This window comes from Tiliqua scincoides, chromosome 10 (genome assembly GCF_035046505.1).
Source record: "Tiliqua scincoides isolate rTilSci1 chromosome 10, rTilSci1.hap2, whole genome shotgun sequence".
Taxonomy (NCBI): domain Eukaryota; kingdom Metazoa; phylum Chordata; class Lepidosauria; order Squamata; family Scincidae; genus Tiliqua; species Tiliqua scincoides.
Genome location: NC_089830.1, coordinates 6,516,290 through 6,526,332, shown reverse-complemented (window position 1 = coordinate 6,526,332; position 10,043 = coordinate 6,516,290). Strand labels below are relative to the sequence as shown.

Genomic DNA, 10,043 nt, shown 5'->3' with positions numbered 1-10,043 from the left:
TGGCCACAATTTAGGAACTGTTAGTTCATGAGAGTGCCAAGAACTTTTTCCACCCCTCTGAAGGAACTACAATTCCCAGAGTTCCTCGGTTGGGTGCCCTTGCCAGTAAAAAAGTAGGCTCTGAAATTTGTCTTCTGCTTGCACAGCTAAGTAGTCCCCCGGCATTTTCCATCATAAACACTACCAACGCAATCACACTTCTGGGCTGTTCCTGACTTCGTAACTATCACACAGACCATGGACGACCACTCTAAGCAAGGGCAGGCAAAAGAATGCAGGCACACAATCGGTAACTTCTGCTACACAAAGAACAGTACCTTCCTCCCTCTTGCGCTTGGTCCAGTACAAGATCCCGGCAACTCCAAGAATGTGACTCAGGACACAAACGGTGGGTGGCAGAAAAGCACCATCCAGCAGAGGCATTGGCCTCCCGATTCCTAACCCTCAAGTTTCCGTCCTGTTGTCACAGCTCCAGAGTTTTGAATGCTTCTCTTGAGGCCACAAGAGCCAGGATGCAGCAGCATCACCCAAGGAACGGGGCGGGCAAGAACGGCAAAACCACAGAGTTCAGAGGAGAGGGAGAGAGAGAGAGAACTGCCACTGACAGCAGGCGATGAAGAGGCACCCTGCATGAATATGGGGGAGGGCTTCTTTCCCCCACCATCTGCTCACAGGAAAAAGAGACAGCAAGGGGGCTTCAAAAAGAAACAAAAGCAAAAGTGAGCAAGCGTTGAGGTGGCTCAATGATCTTTCCTTGGCATCCACCAACGTGATGAGATGAGCCGACTTCAGCCTCCTGGTCCCTTCCCCTCCCCTTTGAAAGAAGGAGCGTCACGCTCTTAAATTTCCATGCCTAAGCTCATCGGAATGCCCACTGTCCAAGTGGACTTGTTTGGAAGAAGAGGAAGGAGGACTGGACTGCTTGAGGAGCTGCTCTCTAGAGATCCAGAAGCTACAGCTAGGTAATACTTTTATTCAGACCGACCCGCAAGCAGCACAATTTCGAGTGCTTCAGGCTGGGTGTTAAGCTAAGCAAAAAGCTGGATAGCCTTCTGTTGAGGTGGGGAGGCATGTTATGGGTACGTCCCTTCCAGCTCTATGACTCTATGAGAAGCTGGGGTGGAGAAGAGGGGTGGGGGGGAAACCTGGATACGGGTGATGCTGAAAACCATTTGAGGTGCTGCTGGTCATGACCTTTAAAGATGCAAACTGTTTAAAGAACCAGGATACAAAATGGGTCCATCCCCCCATACAGACCACTGAGATCAGCTGGGAAGGGTTTTTTGCACATTCCTCTTCCTTCAGGTTGGCCAGTGGTGGCACATGACGAAGCTTTTTCAATGGCAGCCACCAAAGAAATGGAATTCCTTTCCTCAGGAGGTTCCTTTGACATCGCTCTGCCTACCTTTCAATGGTCACAAACATTGGGGGTTTTTCCCAGCAGATTTTAATTAGGTTTTTTTTTCTCCATTATTTTCTGCTGGCCTATGTTTCTGTTACGCTTATTTATGTGGTTTGAAACTTTGTGGTAAGCTGCTCCAATTCTTATATACAGTGGGCCCTCCTTACCCACGGGTTCGGCATCCACGGATTTCAGTATCTGCAGTGCAAAGCCCACAGCTGGAGAGCCTCACGTTACCTCCCAGGCATGACCAGAAGACACTTCTGGTCGCATCTGGGAGGTCCTGGGAGGCCCTCTCTGCTGATTTGATTATCCGCTGAAATTGGTATCCGTGGGGGAGGGCCTGGAATGGATCCCCCACGGATACCGAGGGGGATACCCACCGTATTGGGAAAGGCAAGAGATAAATCTTCTCATATGAATAAACAGTGTACACCACACCCGTTTTATTTTTTCTTCCCATCCTGTTTCGCATAACATCCAGCCTGGTAAAGAGTTCTGAAAACCTGAAAGCTCAAAGCTGCTCACAACTTTGTATCATTGTGGTTGGTTCTAGGAATGGTATTACTAGGCTGTAGAGCCCAATCCCTCCAACATGACACACACACACACACACACACCAGGTTGGCCTCAAGGACCTCCTGGACTTGATCAGAAGGGTCTTCTGGTCACATCCAGGAGGTGCTCTGAGGCACAGGGAGGAGATTTCCTAGGTGGATTTCACTATCCACTGATATCAGTATGCACAGAGGGTTCGAGCACAGATTCCCCACACATACCAAGGGCCCACTATAATCAGAACACCATAAGAAAAGCTTCGCTAGATCAGGTCAAAGCCTCCTCAAGTTCAGTATCTTGTTTCCCGCAGGGGCCCACTGGGATGTCCACAAGCAGACAAGAAAGGCATACTGCTCTCATATTGTTGGTCTTCTGCAATTGGCATTCACACAACCACTGACAGACATTTGGGTCTGTCCAATCCCCCTTTAAAGTTATCCAAGCAAGTGGCCATCCAAACATCTTACAACACAACATCTATGTTTGCAAGGGAAACACAGACTGTGGGCTGGGTCAAGAAGTCCTTCCTTTTGCCCTTCCTGGACCTCCCCCAGTCACTTTCATTGGATGATCTCTGGTTCTCCTCTGATGGGAAAGGGAGAGAAAAAGTTAAGGCAGTTTCCCCTCTTCCGACAACTTAGCAAAGCAAGGCTGCAGAAGCAGAACCCACAGATTCATGAAGCCTTATCTTGCCAGTTCAGAAAACAAGAAAGCCTGCAGTATCTTTCAAGGACAGAGAGAGAAACATAGCCACTTTTGTTCACATTGTGGCTACAGGCAGGGTCACTGGGCAGACTCTGCCCTGCCAGAGGAGACCAGAGACAGTGCGTAATTGTTTCCCATCAGCTCGTTTTGGAGACAACTTGACACTGCGTGTTCCTTTTTCTGAAAGCAGTGTTTTCACACATCGAAAGAACAGGAAAACACATAGAGACCATATACTGTACTATTATTAAAACAGCTACTGTACAGCAATCCTTTTTTGCCCTCTCCACACTGCGTTAAGAGAAGATAACTACTCCACGGCAATTTTTATCCCATAAGCAAACCAAAAGAAAGCTACTTAGCAATAACTGGTTGCTTCCCCCCCAAAACACACTCTCACTCAGGTCTTATGAGGACGACTTCCCACTTAGCCAGTAGGAAGAAGATAGTTAACCCCTAGGGACGGCCAGGGGAAGGCTCCCCTACAATGCTGGGGGATGGGGGCACGTGCTGTGGCCGAGTGTGCTGCCAGGTTCCAACTCTGGAGACATAATGGGGTGAGTTAAAATGCCAGCAACCTCCAGTGGGAGGGAGGGACTTGACCCAAATGAAGAAGGGGAGCATATAGGGACAAGTGAGCACCCAAGGGGGGGGGGGAGAAGGAGAGCTAGAAGGGGGGGAGAGGAGAGAGAGACTGGAGGCAGGCAGTCAGTGACCCAGGAGGAGCAAACAAGGGACCAGGACAATCCAGGAACCCACAACTCCTCAGCCCAAGAGCCTGAGCAAAGGGAACCTGGGGGCACCAGATTTCTAGGGCCAGCTACAGAGTGGGACAGGTTGCCTCTTCCACTATCACCCACATACTGTTGGTCCACAGGACGGGGCATCTGAGTGTGGCATTTGTGTACCTGCTCCCCAACACCCAAAGATCATGTCGGTTTACTGGATTGGGACAAGGAGGAGGGACCTGGCCGGGCACATTGCATGTACAATGCAGATGGAAGCAGGCTCCAGGACACCAACCTCCACTGAGGCCCAGGAGATGGTCTGTGCAAGAAGCCACAAGCAAGAGCTGGGCACCATGAGAAAGGAACATTGGAGGGAGAGAGCGCATCTGGAAGAAGGATTCATGGACCAGCCCAATACTGTGTTATGATATCAATAAAGGAAAACTGTCACTTCAGTATCTCAGAACCAAATCCTATGCATGTCTACTCAGAAGTTCCAATACATCCACCATCATGAGATCCTGTGGCAAGGAGTTCCACGCATTAATGACACACAGGGTGCAATCCTAACCAACTTTCTAGCACTGGCATAGCTGTGCCAGTGGGGCATATGCTACACCCTGCAGTTGGGGGACAGTCATGGAGACCTCCTCAATGTTTGTTCCCTTACCTCAGAGTTGCATTGCCCTTACCCTCGATGCTGGAAAGTTGGTTAGGATTGCACACGCAGTTAATTAATTGTGCAAGATTAATACTGTAACAACCTTGTGTTTCCACCTCTGAGATTAAATCCTTTATAGTTTTTATTTTCCCCCACCACATGGGATTGTCTACCAAAAATGAACAGATGGAGCTGTGGTTTGAAGGGACTGGTGGGAGGGTAATGAAAGTGGCAAGGCTGGCGAAGTAATCTTGGCGTGGTTTGGGGGAATCCCCCCAACTCAGACTGACGCAGGCAGACTACAGCTTCCAGGAGGCCGCATGCATTCTTCTCCACCCACATACCCAACCTCTGTAAGGGAAATTCAGAAGGTTTCCTTATGCAAACTGACTGCTTCCTCAACCCCTGCACCTGCTCTGCTTTGTTTAAAACTGTTAAACCAAGAAAGCCACTGGGGTTATCTGAATGGCTGTAACAGCCTCAAGTGTTACCAAAGGGCACATACACAAAAGAGAGAGGCAGCAGGACAGTACACTCCATAGAATAACTATGCAAGCATCATCTATCACGCTTCAGACAACATCAAAATCAGACAAGTTTACTCTCAAGGAACTTACACTCTAGGCTTTGATAGTGGGGGAGATACAAAGCAACAAGATGTGAAAATCAGTAAATCCAAGTCAACACGTATTCAGATTTCAGTCCCTCAACTCATATTTTTGGGAGAGCGGAGAAGCTGTCATCCCAAAGCACTAATAGTCAGGGATGAGCTGCACAGCCAGCACTAACCTGGTTAGTCCTTTCAACATTAGGCATGCAATGGGCAGGCATGAGAGACAATGACTTATTACAGCGGTTCCCAAACCTTTTAGCGCCACGACCCACTTTTTAGAATGACACTGTATTGGGACCCACCTAACATCACAACACTTAAAAAAACCGTTTCACTTTACCAGCTGCTCAAGCCTGTTTTTATTCTTTTTTTGCTATGGTTGGGGACAGCATCTGAAGCATTTGTTGTGCTCCACATTCATCAAATTGAGACCATTCTGGTGGCTTTGCATTCCCCTTTACCTGCCCTTTCATTGGAGTCCAGGGTCATTTGCCTACTCACAAGTAAATGTGCACATGTGGTTCAATTTTGCTTTCCATGGAGCTCAATACATTTTCCTTTTCAGCTGGGGGTGGGGGGACTTCTTTCCCAAGTGTTTTTTGGGGCCTGCATTCATCAGGTCGTTGCATTCCTCTCAACCTGCCCTTTGAAGAGGACTGAGGCACATTCACCTGCTCATGAGTAAACACACACATGTGGCTCAGTGTCACTTTCCAAAGGACTCAATACCTTTTCCTTGTCAGCTGCCAGCTTGTCCATTTCAGTTTCACAAAACACCAACAATCAGGTTGAGACCCACTGGTGAGTCACAACCTACAGTTTGGGAAACACTGACTTATTCGTTGTGACTCCCAGATTGTCTTATGGGGGTGTCTTCCTGGGGGTCTTCCTGGGGGCGCACACCTGGCTCCTGGGGGTGCACACCTGGGGGGGTGCACACTGGGGGTGCACACCAGTCTTCCTGGGGGTGCACACCTGGCTCCTAAGTTGATGCTTTCAGACAATAAAAGATAGCTCCCTTCCAATGAGTCTTTTCAGGACTGATCACTCTTCCTGATGCTGTTGAAAGGCTGAGTATAGGAATAGTGTCTCACTATAGCCCACCACTCTTCCTGTCCATTTGCCTTTTCCTTTCAAATATGGGGAGCTGGAAGAGGAAGAACAGGTACACTGGCAGGCATCTGCCACCACCAAGCCCATTGCCTGAAGCCATCATCTCAGGTGGTCTCACTGATGAACCAGTATTGAGCACACAAACACACACAGTATCCAAGGTCAGAGACAAGCAAGTGTTGATTTTTGTTTCATTCTCTGCAGCCCTCTATGTTTGTACAACAACAACAACAACAACAACTTTATTTATACCCCGACCTTCTCCCCAAAAGGACCCAAAAGGGTGGCTTACAACAGTTAAAAACAGATTAAAACATGATTTAGCAAACAGATAAAAACATAATAACAGATTAACAGATATCATAAAAACAGTAGTCAGATAAAAAGTCAGGTAAAAAAGAGCATATAGCAGCAAATCGTAAGGAATCAGGCCAGTAAAAAATACTAAAAGATGTAGAAAAGATGTTAAGAAGGCCATGAACTCAGAAGGCTTGTTTCAACCAATAGCCTGGTTATTTGCTGTGTACCAACATCTCTTGTAAGAAACAGGGAAGGAACAAAGATAGCAATTTTTTTTAAGGCAAGCAAGCCACAAAGATATTAAATACACAAAGATGTCACCATGCCACCCACTTCCATCCTCAAACCCCATCCCACCAGGTTCACGATTCCCACACCACCCCCAGGCAAGGAGACACCCATCCACCCCAATCAACTGACCCAAAATCCGTTGTCGATGCTCAACTCAATGACCAAGGTGGTCATTGTCTGCAGAACTTAAAAAGACTACTCAATGTTTCTGGAGCAGACACACTGTGTAGAGCGGAGCAAGGAGGAATGCAATTTTGATTCCACACAATTAAATTTGTTTCTTTTCTCTTAAAAAAAAAAGTAATAAGCAAACTCATTTGGACTAAGTGAACTAATGCATTAGCTCAGCCATTTTCAACCACTGTGCCGTGGCACACTGGTGTGCCATGAATTGTCCCCAGGTGTGCTGCAAGAATTTGGGTCATTTATTAGTAGGGCCAATGGAGGATGTGAGCCCCCATTGATAACATGGTGTGCCTTGTCAGTTGTTAAAAAAAACTGATGGTGTGCCTTGACCATTTTAGTGCCTTGTCAGTGTGCCGTGAAATGAAAAAGGTTGAAAATCACTGTATTAGCCTACGGCTGGGAAAAACTGGCAAGAGATCCAGTTTCAGAAAGATCCTGCATCCTGCAGACCAGCTGGATGCAGAAGCAAAGGCATCTCTAGGGTACGCATCACCCAGTCCAAGACCTCATTATGTCACCCCCCATTTTGGACCTCCTCCGTACCAGACCATACAGAATAAATTACAGCATCATACACACAGCCTAAATGCAGTGGCTCCATTAAGGCTGGCATAACCCCCATTCAATTTATTTATTTATTTTAGTACAGATCACAAAATCAATCAGTAACCAACAATAAACCAGTGACCAGCTTGATGACAGTCACACAACTGAGTAAGAGTTCTAGTATGAGATCTAATATGAAAATCACTGCATTAGCTAACAGCTGGGAAAAACTTGCATGAGACCCAGTTTCAGAAAGATCCTGCAGACCAGCTGAATGCAGAAGCAAAGACGTCTCTAGGGTACGCATCACCCAGTCCAAGACCTCATTGTGTCACCCCCACTTTGGACCTCCTCCGTACCAGACCGTACAGAACAAATTACAGTATCATATGCACTGCCTTAAATGCAGTGGCACCACTAGGATTGGTAGAACCCCCATTCTATTTATTTATTTATTTATTTTGCAGATCACTCAACCAATCAGTTGCGTTGACCAACCAACAATAAACCAGTGACCAACTTGATGACACTCATACAACTGAGTTCTAGTATGAGCTCTGATCCATGAAAATGAGAGCTGATTCATACTAACACCTGATCGGTTTCCTGCTGTGTCATAACAATACTTCATTTGCTCTTGGAACAGTCTCACTGGTCAGTTTTTAGCTAAGGAAATTCACGTTTTTCATATAAGGCGGTTACTTGGTTATAACATTTGATAGAATGCAGATATTTAAACAAGGTTTGTTTCATTGCATTCTTCATGAAATTCCACATTGAATGATATATAACATGATGGTATTATTCAAAAATACCAAGATTTAACTTTTTTTTTTTTACAGCAGTGGTGTCACACACACACACACACACACACACACACACACACACACACACACACACACACAGTTCATCACCCAGTGTGGTCTGCAGTCACCCTTTGATGCCCTTGTGCAGGAGGAATACTGCTAGGTGCATAAAACATATGTAGATGCTTTCATTCATTTGTATATTGTTGGCCATCAAGCACACATAAAGAAGGAAAGACACTGAAATGCAGGATTCTGAAGACCTGTTGATATGTTGCTATATTCCACATGTTTGAAGCCAGCACACTCAGAAGACATGTTCTGGCACAACCACTGCTAGTGAATAAGGTTCAGCCTGGCTGGCCAGTACTCAGGACCATGACAGCAGTTGCTTGTACAGAAGGGCTTCATGCGTATCAAGGCTCACTCTGAATACTGTTTTTCAGCGCTTCATTCTCAAAGCATGCATAGTACAAGTTAAAGAGAGATCATCTCTAAGCACTTCCAGAATGACCCTTCCTCTCAAAACAGTAGCCTTTGCAAACACCCTTCAGACCATTTCTAGGATTAAGGATCACTGTGTCCAGCTCAGATGGTCTGATTTCCACTGATGCCTGAACTTTTGTTGCATCTTTGGATGAAGCTGATCACCTCTCACATAGGGGCCAATCAGTGGCCTCCTCTTTCAAGTCCCTCCTCTTTCATGGCCAATAAGGAGCTCTTGCAAGCAAGAGCCAGTTGCTTTGGTTGTGTGGCAGAGTTTAGCAACTATGCCAAGACTGAATTACTGCCCACCCACAGCACCCCATGTTGTAATAGTGTAGGTAGAGCAACATGGGTAGGGCTTGCTGCTAAGAGAGGGTGGGGCAACATCAGAAAGTATGCTCTGCCTGCTTCAGTCAACACCCCACCCACCCCCTCCTGATGCAACCTGCCATGAAGGCAATCTGCAGCACTGAGACCACCAGGGAACAGGCTGGGCATCCATGCTCAATACACCACTATGAACTTATGGGATGTGCACGCTTCTTTGCACATGCATGGAAGCTCACCTTGTCATCCTGATTCAATTCTACTGATTGGGATTGTTCTGGGATATCCTGGCCTGCAAAATTCTGCACCAAGAGCCTTTAATTTCACTATCAGTAACAAAATGCAAAAGATTCTAAGGCTTTACCAGTCTTTACCACACTATGACCCACCTTGTCACCAGGAGCACATGATGCTCCTGGTGGTGCCAGAGGCCTCAGAGGCCTCTTCTGGGTTGCACTAGACAGGTAACCCACTCTCCAGACACCTGCAGAAGCCTCTGAATGCAACTTCCGGTTTCCAGAGGCAAACCAGAAGTTGCCTTCCAAAAACCAGAAGTAGTTTTCGGAGGCTTCTCCAGGCCATCTGAGGCCCACAGGGGCCTGGAGGGTGGGTTGCTGGCCCGGTGCAACCCAAAAGAGGGCTCTGGGGCCTCTCCATACTTATGGAATGGCTCCAATTCAGAGCCAAATGGAGGCAAGGGTGGGTGGAAGGGTGAGGTTGTGACCCACCTGGAAAGGGCTTGCAACCCACCAGTGGGTGACAACCCACACTTTTGGAAACACTCAGATGTAGTGGCAGGAATTTCAAAGAGTATTCTGCAAACGCATGATAAAAATAGTCCACACTTAAGACAGCACATTTGTTTCCTGAAAGAGCCAGTTTCTGTGGACTACAGTACTTTCCTGTAGAGCTTCCCCCATCCCTTTTGCATACACAGATTCTAAGAGCTGCCTCTTCCATCATTCCTGGAGCTGAGTCACTCTCTGGCTGAGTCCAGATGGCGCGCATGGCCAGTCTGCCCGTTTACTGTATTTTCCCCTGGTGAGTAACACTTCATCTCTCCCTCTTCTCATCCGGTGACTTTACACAGCATCAGAGCTCCTAAACAAGACTGGTGAGGCTGCCAGAAGTCCAGAAAGAAGGAAGCTCACCAACAAAACAGAGAGATTCCCCCTGCAACTTTGTATGCATGCCAACCTTCTGTGCTCCCAGTTCATCTCCCTCAATGGAAGCTTTCAAGCAGAGGCTGGGTGGCCACCTGACAGGGATATTGCAGCAGTTCCCTGTGCTGAGCAGGGGGGTTGGACTAGATGACCTCTAG

The 10,043-nt window shown here is 47.1% G+C and overlaps 1 long non-coding RNA gene across 1 annotated transcript; it reads left to right on the top strand.

Moving 5' to 3' along the window:
* The first annotated feature begins 343 nt into the window (after window positions 1-343).
* Window positions 344-3,848, top strand: LOC136661159 (uncharacterized). Its single transcript, XR_010794923.1, has 2 exons — window positions 344-962; window positions 3,543-3,848. It is a non-coding gene; the product is annotated as an uncharacterized lncRNA (long non-coding RNA).
* The last annotated feature ends 6,195 nt before the right edge of the window (window positions 3,849-10,043 follow it).